Genomic DNA, 17542 nt, shown 5'->3' with positions numbered 1-17542 from the left:
AACCGCATTAAGTGGGCATTGGATTAGAAAATGTATTAATGGTTTCTAATGTTTGTTTTAAAAAAGATTTATAAAATAAATTTCCATTTTGTTAGAAATACAAAGATGATCATAACCCTGATATTTTTTTAACATTTCAGGGGATACATTGGATGCACCCGACAATACGTCCAAACGCAAAGAAATCACAAATAAGAGAAATTGATCAAGTACATGGGACTGAAGGATTTAATTAAGTACAAAGGATTTTAACTTTCTTCTAATCAAGCATTGTAGGAAATTGTGATACCAGTTGCATTGCAACATTTACTTACCTAATTCTAGAATCAATTTGTTTTTCTTTGTTGATTGTATTCATTGGTAATCAATCTGACGAGAGTCATCTACTATTCTATGTAGTTTATTTCAAATAGTTTGTATTCATTTGTTATAGTTTTTAACAATTTCAATCATTTGAATTTCCTATTATAATTTTCTATGCTTGAGTATAAATTCAAGTATTTCGTTGGTTTGTAACAATAGTATAATTAGACGGGTGATTACCTCTTAAAAATTTTGTTGTATAGTGTTACCTATTGGTTTCCCACACAATTTGCAACATCATTAAACAATTATATTAAACCAAAAGTTACATCGATGAGTTTAAACTTTACAAACCTTGTAAAAAGGCCAAAACAAGTTAACAAAACATTCGGTTCCTACAACTTATTTCAAATGAAACATTGCATCCAATGAATGGGTTAAAATTAATAAGTAGTAGTCATTCTCTATATAATCCTTCATTAACATAACAGTCAAGCCAACTTAGAACCTTCAAAATATCTAATTTTTGTTGTTATCTTTGAAACAATAACTCTTCGCCGCATCTTTTATCTTTAAACTCAACAATCCAACATTATATATTGTTAAGAATTCTAGAGTCTTCGTAGTTTTCGGGTGTATCCATCTTGTCTTTAACCAAATTGTGTCAAAGAATCCATCACATCTGCCCTCGAATGCCCAACGACCCACAAGTAACTTACTAAATATTTCTTCTGCATAAAAATAAAATAACATTAAGCGACTAAAATACTAATAAATTAAACATACAAATGAATTATCAATTATGCATCTAAAGTGTATAGGTTTAACATTTTTAAAACACTTACACATATCATAATTATAATATTAACAAATCAGTCATAATAGATATAACAACTACACAAATAAGTATAGTATTCCTACACACATATACAAAACCTACACATCTTATATTATAATATGTCTACATAAATCATCATATACCTACATTGTGGGCATATGCCTACACATCTAACATACACCTACACAAATCATCATATACCTAAAAATCTAACATACACCTACACAGATCATCATATACGCAGAGCATAAGATTCCCACACAACCAACAACACTATAAAAAAGCATATAAAAACCTACACATATCACCAATTACCTCATAATCCAATCTCAATTAAGTCTCAACTTAGTAACGACCAAAATCATGTCAGCAAGAAAAATATTTATTTGAATCATCCTTTATTATAATTTCAAATGGCTGAACATTTGATACAAATCATCAGATACCTTCACTTCTAAACTAGCAAATCACTATATAATAAACGAATCATTATACTATACCTACACACATACATAACACCTTCACATACCATGATGCACCAGACTTGAATCGCCATGATATAACAAGAACATATTACACATATAAGTAATCATAACATAAGAATTTAATCATACATTTGTTCTTAACAAAATACACTTTGAACATAAAAGCCCTAATTTTAAAACATAATATAACACCGATACTTTAATGTAGGTTTTCAGACTTTGAAATTACTTATATTTAATTCATCAATTTTTTATAAAATTCAAATAGTGAAGAAAGAAATTATGGTATCAACCCAACCCAATTCAACATGTACTTAAATCAATTTTGTCTTATTACCGAATCTGTTCATTTTGCCATCTCTTGGTTGCAACTCATCATTTTAAGAATTATGAATATACGTATATATTCTACAATTGTTCATAATACCACTTACACCGATCATCATATTATTCATAACGTACGGTGTAGGAACTATGAGATTTCTTTAAAGGTAGTGCAGGGATATTACTACACATATCCACATACAAATCATTGCATTAACCGAACAATTAGTCAAGCTACACATACGCTACAAATATACCACTACAAAACCATTAATATCACTACACATAAGCAACTTAACTTCTAAACAACTTACACATAAAATAATTTTGACTCAGATTAATACCTACACAACTTACACAATTTGAAGTACACCGTTCGCGACCTACATATAACATAATGTATACTCAAATCAACACTTACACAACCTACACAAATTACGAATAAACCATACACATCATAATTGGTTATGCTACATATGCAGAATTGAAAACCTACACCAATAAATTAGAGTAATAACCAAATATCCAAATAATAACCCACAATATATAGTATAGTTAGTAGGGTTTTTTTGTACCTTTCTTTCCCAAAGCAACACGAACGCAAAAAAAAGAAAAAAAAAACTACTCATAAAACAAGCTAAATAGGAAAAATTAACAATATACATCATCTAATATCTACAATTATTAACTCCTACACTAGTATTTTATACTTTGGTTGAAACAAACACATGTAATTATCCTACATACCTTGAATCATTGTGTAGGTTAGATCGATGTAAGGAAAAAAACCAGATTACACTACAAACCATCCTGATTAACAATAACGATGAACAATTTTAGAATCATTCTAGTTAAATTCGTCGATTTTGTTATCAATTTCAGACGAACGATCGGATTTTGCGCTAGGGTTAACGACAAGCAGTTTGGGAATGAAACAAGGGACTCCAGACGTTACTTATTGTTTGCCTACACAACCTACACAGATACACATAAAAAACTTCTCAATTTGTGTAAAACATTACAACACCCAGGTTTTAGAATTGTTTTCACTAAATTTCTTATCAAAACTAACTACCACACCCACTAATAGGGATGGCAACGGGGCGGTTTCGGGGCGGGGAATGCCAATCCCATACCCGCCCCGGTTTATAAAACTCATTACCAAAACCGTCTAAAAACCCGCGGGGACTAAACGGGGAATCCCCATCGGGGATTCGGGGAAAACCGCGGGTATTCGGGGAACCCGTCTAGCATAAATGGTTTTTAAACGGGCTAAATTCCCCGTGGGGATCCCCATTTAACCGTCGGGTTCACCGTTTAAAACCCGATTGTAAGAAAATGATACAAAATTACAATACAATATTAATACACAAAAAGTTCAATATCCAAACACATTACACATACAAAAGACATTATTAATACATAAAAATGTTTATTTCTCCCATCACAACGGAAATTAACTTCATGATTGATCCTTCTTACACGTCCATACCGCACCCATTCAACCATTCAAACACTTGTCACGCCGGATTGCTATGATAATCAAACATTAACATATTAATTGGAAACTATATAAGAATCAATGTTAAACCATATTAAAATGTAAACGATAAACCATATATATATGTATTACCTCAATACCATCGTCACAATCATATTCAATAGTTTGGCAATATGCCTCGGATTCTTCTGAACAAGTTGCTATATTCATATCACAAAAGTCAAAAGTTTATATAGTAGCTAAGTTAAAAATAAAAAATAAAATGTTTGTTTACCTTTGATTTCATTCAACAACCAACTTTGGGCGCACATTAACGCTTCCAATGTTTTTGGATGAAGACGGCTACGGCTACAATGGATTGGGAAAGTAGGAAAAAGGTTTTAATTTTTAAACGGGTATATTGGGAAAATAAATAATAAATAATATATTATATATAAATATAAAAATTATATTTAATTAAACGGGTTTTAAACGGGTATACGGGGCGGGTATACGGGGCGGGTACAGGCTATACCATACCCGCCCCGAACCCGATTAACTTAAACGGGGAAAACCCGAACCCGGACCCGTCCCCGATTAAGTGTCCCCGAACCCGCCCCGTTCGGGGCGGGTTTCGGTTTTCCCCATCGGGTTTGGGTTTTTTTGCCATCCCTACCCACTAAACAAAACAATAACAACAAAAATATGTGGTGTATTGAACTATGAATAACTACATCAGAATTAGTTAAACGCGCTTCCATTATTAACTTAATAACCTACATGTACTAAAAAAACAACAAAACCTAAAATCACCCAACATACCTTCAACACCTTGTGTAGGGTTCGATCCCTCTAACATATGATAAAACCCCCAATTCAGCTTCAAAACCAATTTTGTTTAATGCACAGATGACGAATTGCTTCTTATACTTAAGGAATAGAAATCGATCGACTTTAAATTGGTCGATTTTATGTATCAGTTGGATATTAGAAGAGGATTTTATGCCTTGAGCTGTGTGGGGAGTTATGTGACATTCGTCAATTTCGGGTCTTGTTTGTATTCGTTTATGCATTGTTTTACGTTGTAAACCGACCCGTTTTGTAAATCGAAACTCATGATATATAAAATACTGGATTTTTATGTTACCAAAACATTCCCATTTGCTCAATTTGTAAAACCTCTTTTACGGATTCGAAAACAAACTTAAAACGACTAAAATACATCAAAAACGAACTTCCGAACGCGAAACGAACCATTAGACGAGCTGGGTCAGCCACCCCCCCTCCCCTAGGCACGCCGCGCCGCGCAATCAAAGGGCTAGAAGGAGCTCGCGTGGTGCCTAGACACCCCTGTACACTATTTCGTTTTTGTTTGTTGTTTTGTGATTTGCTTGTTTGTTTAACCAATCTATTTTCATGCAAAACATAAAAGAGAACCTTGTAAATAAGCTTTGACCCTTACCCTATATATACACACCCATCTCCTTCATTTTTACACTTGCTCTTACTCCAAATTCTCTCTCAAATCCTCCAAATATTCAAGGTTGTTTATTTATGTATTCTTGAAGGCTTGACTTCTCAAGTCAAACTAACTATAGTCTTTCATTCTAACTTGTTCATATAACATTACTAACACTTGAATATGGTGGTACAACATATATATATAATACACACCCTTGTTACCTTTGGTAGTTACTTCTCCGACTCCGGTTGGTTAAGTTTCGGACCCGTAAGACAAGGCTTCATGGAGGACTTCGTGTTCTTGATATATATACACTCACATAACTTGCTTGCACATATTATTTATGTTTAACTTCTGCTCATTTTAGTTGTTAGTCACATTTACAAGTCATGGGTATGTGGAATCCATCTATGAACTCATTGTGATATGGAAACCGAACTTTTGTTAAAAAGAATTGTTGTTGACTTTTTAGTTGTAGAACTTAAATATTTTCATTTGTACATTATTATACAAGATCTATGATATATGGGTATGTGGAATCATCTATGAACTTGTTGTGAGATGGAAACCAAACCGAAACGATTTTTACTCGCTTAACACACACAAGTGTGTTTTTCATTTGTACATTATTATACAAGATCTATGATATATGGGTATGTGGAATCCATTTATGAACTTGTTGTGAGATGGAAACCGAACCGATCCGATTTTTACTCGCTTAAGACACAAGTGTGTTTTTAGCTATCAAGACTTGTATATTTCTTTAAAAATAGTTTACAAACTGATTTTTATTATTTTCTTAAGTACATGGAAATGTTGGATCCAAGTATCCAACTTGATCTCATAACATAGTTTGGACCGACAAAACCGAACACTCGCTTAACGTACGTTGTTAGTTCTAAAACAATAGATCTATATACTTGGTTAAGTCTTATAAAGTTTTAGTGAGTTATATCATAACAATCATTATTTTGGAAAGTTGACTTTGGGTTTGACCAATTATCAAGACCCGAACCAACAACCCAAACACTCGTTAAAGACCCGTTTTAGTATCTTTAGCCCAATGGAACTTGCATTTTAGAATTTTTCCCACTTTATTACTTAACGTTGGTTAAGTAAATATTAAGGTTAGATACTTTAACCCGGTTTCGAGCAAACTTACATTTTTAAAGGGGTATTATTATAAACTCTTAAATAGTTACATTTTAAACCTTGAACTTTAATTGTTTACTTTTTGCAACAATTATTTTATTTAAAGATCTTCAAGACAACCGTTCTAAATTCAAGATTTCTTTTTATTTTGGCTTCATATGTTAAACCCGTCGTTCCGAAAAATCTCCAAATTATCAACTTTTCAAGCTTATTACTTGAACGTGAGTAACTTCATACCCTGTTTTCTATCTTTTGTTTTGGGGGTGACATTTCATCTTATCTAAACTAAATATTTTATACTTGGGTCTTAAACCACAAACATTGTTGTATACCTTACTTGAATAATGGCTCGATTTGGTGTTCTATGCTTACATGCTTATGTGTTTATCGCTTTTGGATGGTGGAACTATAAATCCTAGACCATTTGGCAACCCCTCATGGCAAGGTGTCGTTAACGTAATGCAATTAACGATAACTATAAAATCCTAGACTACTTGGCAACCCTTTGTAGCTAGGTGGCGCTAATGTTTTTAGCGATTGTCTATTTATCCAAATCTAGTGCTTTTATCAATTGTTTATGTTAGGGCACGAAAATTTGGCACTGTGGATACGTTATCCTAGCATATGTCTGGATCAGTTATCCTTAGCATGTATTCCAAATCATATCAGGACCAAGGATCCTCAGTACTTATTACTAATTAACGGTTGTTCTCATGTGTAGTCTTGTATCTAGCAGGTTAACGGTTAGAAGACTCAGTCTATCCACTAACTCGCAGTTAAGAAGATATGGCACGTGGTCAAATGGCTGTAACACGTTTAGTGGGGATAATGGCGGATTTATAGGACTTCTTGTTGAGTCACAAATAAATGAGTGCTGAGTATATGTTATTCTTGAAGACGTGTCTGGATCAATTATCCTTCTGAAGAGTTCTAGAGCTATGCCAGGATCAAGGATCCTCGGTAATTGGTGTTGTTAATGGTTGTTTCTTATATAAAGGTAGATATTTATCAAGTGCAACGGCTCTAAGACTCAGTCTATCACCTATTTCGCTACTGGACTCCTTTATGCACGTGGTCAAAGTGACGGGAGCAACTAGTGGAGTAGTGCCTTAAAAATAGGAGCTAGGTGTTGTTTTCTTTTCTTATTTATACTGATTTATGATCAATGCTAGGTCATTCATTCATCACTTGTATACACACACACTCATAACAGAATTCATACTTCTCTCTGCACATTAGCATTCGTTGTAACATTGATCATAATCTCCAAAACAATTGTAACCTTTTTGTGATTAATAAATTGGTGATCGACGAGTTGTCATCACCCGGGGTTTTTTTCTTTTGATCTGAACAAGATCAAAGGGTTTTTCCTCGCAACAAATCGTTGTGTTCATCTCAATTTCGTTCATACATTCGTTATTAATATCATAGCACTAGACCTCACATAACAGATTTGAATACATTATCCTTAGCTGATTTTTATCCAAAACAATTTGGCGCCCACGGTGGGGCAATTGGTGCTATAATCCATATTATTCCTATCTTTGTCAACCTTTTCATACCCATATTACTGTCAATGGCCTCTCAATCAACATCTGCTTCATCAACTATGCCATCTTCGGTTTCTCTCTCATCAAGAACCTTGCCGCCGATGCCTCCGCCAATCACGGGAGCACCAAGGGCTGCTGCTGCTGGAAGCAAGACGCAATTACCAGTCTTCCAGAGCTCGAAAACCACTGCTGTTGCGTCGGTGGTTAATACTAACAATGATGTTTCATCTATTTTTTCGCAGGTTAAAGCATATATGGAGCATCAGAACAAGACCAACCAGAGGATCCTTCATGAGATAGAAGATCTCAAGAAGACTAAGAGGCCAGCGGAGGATCACACTCCCCTGATACCCAGGATGCTGGATTTCACCAGTCCAGAATCCATGGCTCAGTTCACTCAAGGATCATCTATCCTTCAACATGGGTCCATGGGTCAACAGACTCAAGGATCCTCACTGTTTCAGCTAGGATCATCTATCCTTCAACAAGGGTCCACGGGTCAACAGACTCAAGGATCCTCACTGTTTTAGCCAGGATCATCTATCCTTCAACAAGGGTCCATGGGTTAGCAAACTCAAGGATCCTCACACTTCCGACAAGGATCACCCATCATTCAACCAGGATCCTCTGGATTATATCTTCAGGGATCCTATAATTCCCAACCTCAAGGATCCTTCTATTAGAATCAAGGATCCTCAGGAGTCCAACATCAACGATCCTCCGAAGTCCATGAAGGAGATATAATCCCCATGCAGACCATAGCTTCTGGAGGACCAACTCCTATCGCAAATTCCTCTTATCCCAACTACTCATCCGAGATGCCGACCTTCATCCAGCAAAGAGGCAACTTGTATGATCCTATATCTTTAGATACTAACCGTAGTCCCATGCAGGATACAGGTATCAACCAGGCTATGGCCAAAGAGCTACAGAAGCTCAACGATATGATATCCAGTGTTCCCAGGGTGATACGACCAATCCCTGAGATACCTGAGGGAAGCCACAAGTTATCCAGATTTGCTCCACCTATCTGTGATGCTAAAATTCCGAAGCGGTTCCAAACCCCCAACATGAAGACTTACGACGGGACCACTGATCCTAAAGAACATGTGGCACAATACAGAGAAAGGATGGAAATCAACCCCATTCCTGAGAGACTCAAGGAAGCCTGATTGTGTAAAGGCTTTGGATCCACACTGACAGGATCAGCATTAAAATCGCTGCTAAGTCTTACTCCCTTTTCAATTACTTCTTTTTCACATTTAGTTAACTCGTTCAACAGTCAATTTTCCTGTAGCAGGAAATTTGAGAAGTTAACTAGTGATTTATACCGAGTTGTCCAACCAAGTGATGAATCCCTTAGGGACTTCGTCACGAGGTTCGACAGGGAAGCTCTGGAAATCCCTAATCTTGACATCTCTACTGCTGTTGAAGCCTTCAAGATGGGACTTCAGAGGGGCTCCCCCTTTTATGATGATCTTGTGATGACTCCTTGCAGGTATCTAGATGAAGTAAGGAACAGGGCACTAAGGTTTATACGGTTGGTAGATGACAAAAGGATCAAAGAAAAATCGGGGGCTCAAACAAAACAGGAATCCCCTGACAAGAATAAAGGATCCTCATACAGGAACAACAACTCAAAGTCGTACACCAAGTTCAACAATCAAAACATATGAGCGGTCGAAGAAGGAGATGATGATGAAGACTATCCCTGCATCTCCGAGTATTGTTTCTCCATAGATAACCATGGCTTAATTTGTGCCATGAAGGATCTAGGGGAAAAAGCAAGGTGGCCCTGAAAGAATGAGAATACGACTACCTTCAAAGACAAGTCTAAGTGGTGTGCCTTCCACGATGATTTTGGCCACATGACAGACGAATGCATTGGCTTAAGGAGAGAAATTGGTGAGCCAGGGTCACTTTAAAGAACTCTTGGGAAGGAAGAAAACCAGGATCCAGGATCCTGAAGATCCTCCACAAAAAAGCAACGCCGCCACCACCAGATGCTCACGTGATCAACTTCGTCTCCAGAGACTGTGACATATTTCAAACATCTTATCCTAAAGAAGAATTCAAGTTGGACGATGAAATAAGGCCACTCATCCCTACTACTAGAATAACTGATGAGAGAATATTCTTCGATTCGAGTATCCAGGATCCTCACCAGGTTGAACTGGACGTACGAATGGTCAACTTCATCTCTAGAGGATCCGACATATGTGGAACTTCCTTCTCCGCGGCAAAAAGGCTCGCCAAAGAGATCAAGCTGGATAACGGAGACCGACCAATAGTATCCACCACTTTAACAACAGACAAAAGAATCTTTTTCGATGAAGAAAACAAACTAAACATCCAGGATCCTCACCATGACGATTTGATTATTACTTTATTTATCTCTAACCATTATGTACGCGGGATCCTAGTAGACGGTGGAAGCTCAGTCAACATCATCCAACATGATGTCCTTAAGAAGATGAACATTCCAGATTCTGAAATCGTCCCTAGATCATCAGTGCTACTCGGTTTCAGCGGAGAAACCAAGAAGACATTGGGGGACATCAACCTCCCAATTTATATTGAAGGGTTAACTTCATATAAAAAATTATGTGTTATTGATAACCTTTCTTGTTGCAATGTTATTTTAGGCAGGCCCTGGCTCCATGGGATGAAGGCGGTGGCCTCAACTTACCACCAATGCCTCAACTTACCACCAATACATCAAACTACCTACCCCATGGGGAGTTGTGAAGAGAGTAGTGAAGATAGTTGGTGAAGCCAACAGCCAAGCAAACTATAGCATAGCAACCACAGCAACATCCTAGGGACGTACTGGAAGCCCGGGATATAGATTTAAAGGAAGTATCCTTGGACCCCGAGGATCCAGACGTAAAGGTGTTCCTAGGATCCAGTATCCCCGATGATATTGAGGAGGATATCATATCCTTCCTAAAACGAAGAAAATCCACGTTTGCCTTCATACATTCAGACATGACAGGTATTTCAAAAGAGGTAATCACTCATAAATTAGGCCTTGATTTATCTATTAAGTCCATTAGAAGCGAAGAAAATTCGCTCCTGAAAGGAACAAGATCATACAAGAAGAAGTTGAAAAACTTCTTAAGGCCGGTATGATCAGAGAAATTCAATATCCTCGATGGCTAGCTAATGTGGTCGTTGTTTCAAAAAAGAATGGAAAGTGGAGGGTGTGTGTCGATTTTACCGATTTAAACAAGGCATTCCACAAGGATCCTTTCCCATTACCACATATAGATTCCATGGTGGATGCAACGGCAGGACATGAAATGCTCACCTTTATGGATGCTTCATCCGAATTTCAAAAAATCCAGATGGAACCATCTGATCAAGAGGATACAGCCTTCATGACTCCTACCGGCATATATTGCTATATTGCTATGCCGTTTGGACTAAGAAATGCAGGGGCAACATACCAAAGACTAGTCAACATGATGTTCAAGGAGCAGTTGGGCAAGACTATGAAGGTATACATAGACGATATGGTGGTAAAGTCGAAGAAAGTTGAGGATAACCTTAGAGACCTCGAGGAAGCATTCAATATACTTGACCAATATAACATGAAATTGAATCCGTCAAAAAGCCACTTTGGTGTTAAGGCTGGAAAATTTCTGGGATATATGGTGACTAAAAGAGGAATTGAAGCAAGCCCCGAGCATATTGAAGCCATCCTTAATTTGAAGTCTCCTGCAAATGCCAAGGATGTCCAAAGGCTCACAGGAAGAATAGCCGCTCTCAATAGGTTCATCTCAAGATCCTCCGAGAAGTGCAAAGACTTCTATGACATCCTTAGGAAGAATAAGAAGTTTGAGTAGACGGAGAAGCATGAGGCTGCGCTTACAGCCTAGAAGGATTACTTATCCTCAGCTCCAGCTCAAATGAAGCCCGTGGATGGAGAATCCTTATATCTATATCTTGCTGTCTCGGGAAATGCAGTAAGTGCCGTCTTGGTAAAGGATCATGAAGGTGAACAACATCCCGTTTACTATGTAAGTAAAAGTCTTCTAGATGCAGAAGCCAGGTATTCTCATTTAGAAAAGTTAGTTCTTGCACTCATTATGGCTTTTACTAAATTGAGACATTATTTTGAAACTCATCCTATTATTTTGAGAACTAATTATCCTGTGAAGAATGTTCTTAGAAAACCAGAGTTATCAGGTAAAATGGCCAAGTGGGCTGTGAAATTAAGTGCATATGATATCCATTACGAGCCAAGAACAGCAATAATGTCTCAAGCACTGGCGGACTTTGTGGCTGATTTCACTAGTGACCTACAAAAAGAAGCTGACTTGGAGGTCCAACAACTAGAGAAGACTTTTCATGTGCATTCCAAGCCACCAACAATGAGGCAGAATACGAAGAGGAACAGGATTGGATACGGAAATTTGGCACTGTGGATACGTTATCCTAGCATATGTTTGGATCAGTTATCCTTAGCATGTATTCCAAATCATATCAGGACCAAGGATCCTCAGTACTTATTACTAATTAACGGTTGTTCTCATGTGTAATCTTGTATCTAGCAGGTGTAACGGTTAGAAGACTCAGTCTATCCACTAACTCGCAGTTAAGAAGATATGGCACATTGTCAAATGGCTGTAACACGTTTTGTGGGGATAATGGCGGATTTATAGGACTTCTTGTTGAGTCACAAATAACTGAGTGGTGAGGATATGTTATTCTTGAAGACGTGTCTGGATCAATTATCCTTCTGAAGAGTTCCAGAGCTATGCCAGGATCAAGGATCCTCAGTAATTGGTGTTGTTAACGGTTGTTTCTTATATAAAGGTAGATATTTATCAAGTGCAACGGCTCTAAGACTCATTCTACCACCTATTTCGCTACTGGACTCCTTTATGCACGTGGTCAAAGTGATGGGAGCAACTAGTGGAGTAGTGCCTTAAAAATAGGAGCTAGTTGTTATTTTCTTTTCTTATTTATATTGATTTATGATCAATGCTAGGTCGTTCATTCATCACTTGTATACACACACACTTAGAGCAGAACTCATACTTCTCTCTGCACATTACCATTCGTTGTAACATTGATCATAATCTCCAAAACAATTGTAACCTTTTTGTGATTAATAAATTGGTGATCGACGAGTTGTCATCACCCGGGGTTTTTTTCTTTTGATCTGAACAAGATCAAAGGGTTTTTCCTCGCAACAAATCGTTGTGTTCATCTCAATTTCGTTCATACATTCGTTGTTAATATCATATCACTAGACCTCACATAACAGATTTGGATACATTATCCTTAGCTGATTTTTATCCAAAACAGTTTCGTATACTAGTTTTGTGGATTTTTCTACTACATATCTCTATGTTCAAACTTATGAATTGCTCACCAACCTTTTTTTTGACAAACTTTATTTTATGAAATGTTACAGGTTTACATCTTGGTTGATTTTGGATGCTTGAAGAAAACGTAACAAATAACATTATGATATTAGCAAAAATGAACAATATTGATTTGCTATATTTTGTTATAAATTGTTATGACATGTTATGAATATTGTTATGTGACATTTTCGATGTTGTGAAATGAATTGAGTTTATTAAATATTGTCGCTTTAATAGTGTCATGTGCTTACGGGCAATCGTCACACCTTGGCATGTTCCGCCGCCTTTGGTCGGGGTGTGACAAGTTACTAAGTGAATCCAGGGATACTCCAACCGTTTCTTTTTGATAGCTACACACTAATGACATTTTAGACCTTATAAGGAATTAAAATCTGGTTAAAAGTTTTTAATATTTACTAAATTGCCATGTTTTAACATAAACCATTGGTCTTTGTAATCAATGGTTGTGATTTACTTCCCGCGCTTCTCGTTATAATATTACTTCTCGCAAGATCCATCCTTTACATATATATATATATATATTATGACGTCATCCGGGTCAAACACCAGTCCGTCCTCCCGAGTCGGTCTGACCTTTGACCCGGTAAGGCGTCCAGGTCGACGTCCGGGTCAGGTCTGAAAACATTGCTTCTACACAATCAAAAAGTCATGATAATGCATATACGATTCCTAAATAGCTTTGACCGACACAGGTATCAACTATGTATCATATATTGTTGTAAATATATACAACCTTTTAAATCCTTTTTACACAATAAAAGTAGATTATTATTGGATTGTTATAAATTATTGTAATTAAGGTGACTCTCCACCATTATATTGTGACTCTCCATGTATTTAACTTCCCTTTGTATTTATTATGTAATCATGTAATGAGCCTATAAATAGAGGGCTCATGCCCCATATTGAAATATAGATAAGAATTCATTCTCAATCTTCTCTATATTACTAATAGGTTCCAGTTGTTTCACAACACGTTATCAGCGCTCTGCTCTTGAAGTCAAACAATAAGGCGAGGAGTGTATGGAGCATTTAAAACGTCCTATCAATGATGAAGACATATGTCTAATCGACAGTGCAACCACGCATACAATTTTCAAGAAAAGAAATTTTTTCTCTAATTTAATTATAATAGAGGCAAACGTTGGTACTATATCGGGTAGTTCAAAATTAGTTGAAGGCTTTGGAGAAGCAAATGCTGTATTTTCGGGTGGAACACGTTTCAAATTTAATAATGCATTGTTTGCCCGATTGTCTCAAAGAAATTTTTTAAGTTTTAAAGATATTCGTCTAAATGGATATCATCTTGAGACAACATGTGAGAGACATGATGAGTATCTTCAAATCACAAGTATGATTTCGGGTGAAAAACATGTATTAGAAAAGTTACCCGCACTTGCCTCTGGTTTGTACTATACTAAAATTAACATAATTGAATCAAATATGGTCATAAACTAGAAGTTTATGGACCGGGAAAATTTTATTATTTGGAATGATCGGTTAGGCCATCCCGGATCAATTATGATGCGAAAAATTATTGAAAATACATGCGGGCATCCTTTGAAAAAACAAAAGGTTCTTCGGCGTAAGGACATTACATGTGCTGCATGCTCGCAAGGAAAATTAATTACTCGTCCATCATCGGCTAAGGTGGGGACCAAATCTCTTAATTTTTTAGAAAGAATACATGGTGATATATGTGGGCCTATAAATCCCCCTAGTGGACCATTTAGATACTTTATGGTCCTAATTGATGCATCAACTAGATGGTCTCAGTTGTGCTTATAATCAAGTCGTAATATGGCATTTGCACGACTACTTGCTCAATTAATAAGGTTACGAGCACATTTCCCATATTACCCCATTAAGAAAATTCGGTTAGACAATGCTGGTGAATTTACATCCCAAACATTTAATGATTATTGCATGTCTATTGGGATAAGGGTGGAGCATCATGTACCTCATGTCCACACACAAAATGGGCTTGTTGAATCGCTTATTAAGCGACTTCAAATGATTGCAAGACCAATGATTATGAAATCAAAATTACCAGTTACTGCTGGGGGCATGTAATTTTACATGCAACAACACTAATTCGCATCAGACTAATGAGTTACCATACTTCCTCTCCATTAAAGATGGTTTTTAGTCAGGAACCAAATATCTCTCATTTAAGGATTTTTGGTTGTGGTGTATATGTTCCAATAACCCCACCACAACGTACAAAGATGGGACCTCAAAGGAGGTTAGGAATATATGTCGGGTATGAGTCACCATCTATTATTAAGTATTTAGAGCCAACAACAGGAGATTTGTTTACGGCTCGTTTTGTTGATTGTCATTGTGATGAATCAACATTCCCAAAATTTGGGGGGAGATGAAAAGCAGCTAAAAGGTGATATATGTTGGAATGAATTATTGTTATCTCATTTGGATCCTCGAACTAAACAGTGTGAACTTGAAGTTCAAAGAATAATTCATTTACAAAGATTAGCAAATCAATTACCAGATGCATTTACTGACCCAAAAAGAGTGACTAAGTCACATATACCGGCTGCTAATGCTCCATTTAAAATCAGTGTCCCAGAAGGACCACCACATATTGGTAATGAATCTAATGCACGCCTAAAACGTGTCAGGCCAATTGGTTCCAAAGACAAAAATCCTCGAAAGAAAAAAGGAGCAAATAATGAGCATAGTCAAATCGAGATAGCAATAATGCCAGAAAAAGAGTCTCCTAAAGAGACACTAGACATGTTGGTTCAAGACGAACATAAGGTACCTGAAAATGAAGAGATCTCAATAAACTATATCATGCCTAGGAAAGTACGGAACCAAAACCAAGTCGATGTCGATGATACCTTTTCATATAATTTAGCGCTAGAAATAATGGAAAACAATGAGGATCATGAACCAATATCTGTTGATGAATGTAAACAGAGACATGATTGGCTAAAATGGAAAGACGCAATTGAAGCAGAATTAAATTCCCTCACGAAACGGGAAGTCGTTGGTCCCGTAGTTCAAACACCTGAATGTGTAAATGTTGTTGGTTACAAATGGGTCTTTGTGCGAAAACGTAATGAAAAGAATGAGATTACACGCTACAGGGCACGACTGGTAACACAAGGATTTTCGCAAAGACCTGGAATTGGTTATGAGGAGACGTATTCTCCTGTGATAGATGCAACGACTTTTCGCTATCTTGTTTGTTTGGTAATACAACAAGGGGTTGATATGCGTCTAATGGATGTTGTGACAGCCTACCTTTATGGCTCACTTGATACAAAAATATACATGAAACTATCAGCAGGATTCAAACTACCAGAATCATTTAAATCAAGTTCTCGAGAACATCTTTCAATTAAACTAAACAAATCATTATATGGGCTAAAACAATCTGGGCGTCTGTGGTATAATCGCCTTAGTGAATATTTGTTGAAAGAAGGTTACAAAAATGATTCTGTTTGTCCATGCATTTTTACGAAAATATCAGAATCTGAATTTGTTATAATTGTTGTATATGTTGATGATTTGAATCTAATTGGACTCCTGGGGAGCTCCAAAAGGCAATCGAGTATTTAAAAAGGGAGTTTGAAATGAAAGATCTTGGAAAGACAAAGTTTTGTCTTGGGTTGCAAATAGAACATCTTAAAGGTGGGATACTTATGCATCAAGAAACTTACATAGAAAAATTACTCAAAAGGTTTTACATGGACAAATCACATCCACTGAGCACTCCAATGGTTGTGAGGTCACTTGATGTGGAAAAGGACCCATTCCGACCACCAAGAGATGAAGAAGAAATTCTTGGTCCAGAAGTACCGTATCTAAGTGCAATCGGTGCATTAATGTTCCTTGCGAGCCATACACGACTAGATATATCATTTTCATTAAATTTGTTGGCAAGGTATATCTCATGCCCAACAAGGAGACATTGGAATGGGGTAAAACAAATATTTCGATATCTCCAAGGAACTAAAGATATGGGCTTGTATTTTACTAACCAATCGAAAACAAGTCTGGTTGGTTTTGCAGATGCAGGGTATTTGTCTGATCCTCATACTGGCCGATCCCAAACAGGATATTTATTCACACACAGAGGCACTGCAATTTCATGGCAGTCTGTGAAGCAAACAATCGCAGCCACTTCATCTAACCATGCAGAATTATTAGCAATCCATGAAGCTAGTCGAGAATGTGTTTGGTTGAGAACTATAATACAACACATTCGTGGATCTTATGGTATTTATTCTGCAGACGAAGGACCAACGGTTTTACATGAAGACAACGCAACATGAATTGCACAACTCAAGGAAGGATACATCAAAGGAGACAGAACCAAACATATCTCGCCAAAGTTCTTTTTTACACATGATCTACAAAAGAATGGGGATATTATCGTTCAACAAATTCGCTCTAGCGAGAATTTGGCAGACTTGTTTACTAAATCACTTCCGACCTCAACATTCAAGAAATTAGTTCACGGGATCGGGATGCGTCAACTCAAGGAGATAAATCATCAGGGGGAGAATAATACAATCATCAG

General features: G+C 36.8%; 1 pseudogene; it reads left to right on the top strand.

The window, feature by feature from the left end:
- The first annotated feature begins 16592 nt into the window (after window positions 1-16592).
- Window positions 16593-17294, top strand: LOC143622583 (secreted RxLR effector protein 161 pseudogene; annotated as a pseudogene).
- Window positions 17295-17542: the final 248 nt, after the last annotated feature.

Source organism: Bidens hawaiensis, unplaced genomic scaffold (genome assembly GCF_021521415.1).
Source record: "Bidens hawaiensis isolate Kalapana, Puna unplaced genomic scaffold, B.hawaiensis_p1.1 tig00000369_1, whole genome shotgun sequence".
NCBI lineage: Eukaryota > Viridiplantae > Streptophyta > Magnoliopsida > Asterales > Asteraceae > Bidens > Bidens hawaiensis.
Note: the sequence above shows the minus strand (reverse complement) of the source record. Positions and strands in the feature narration are given on the sequence as shown.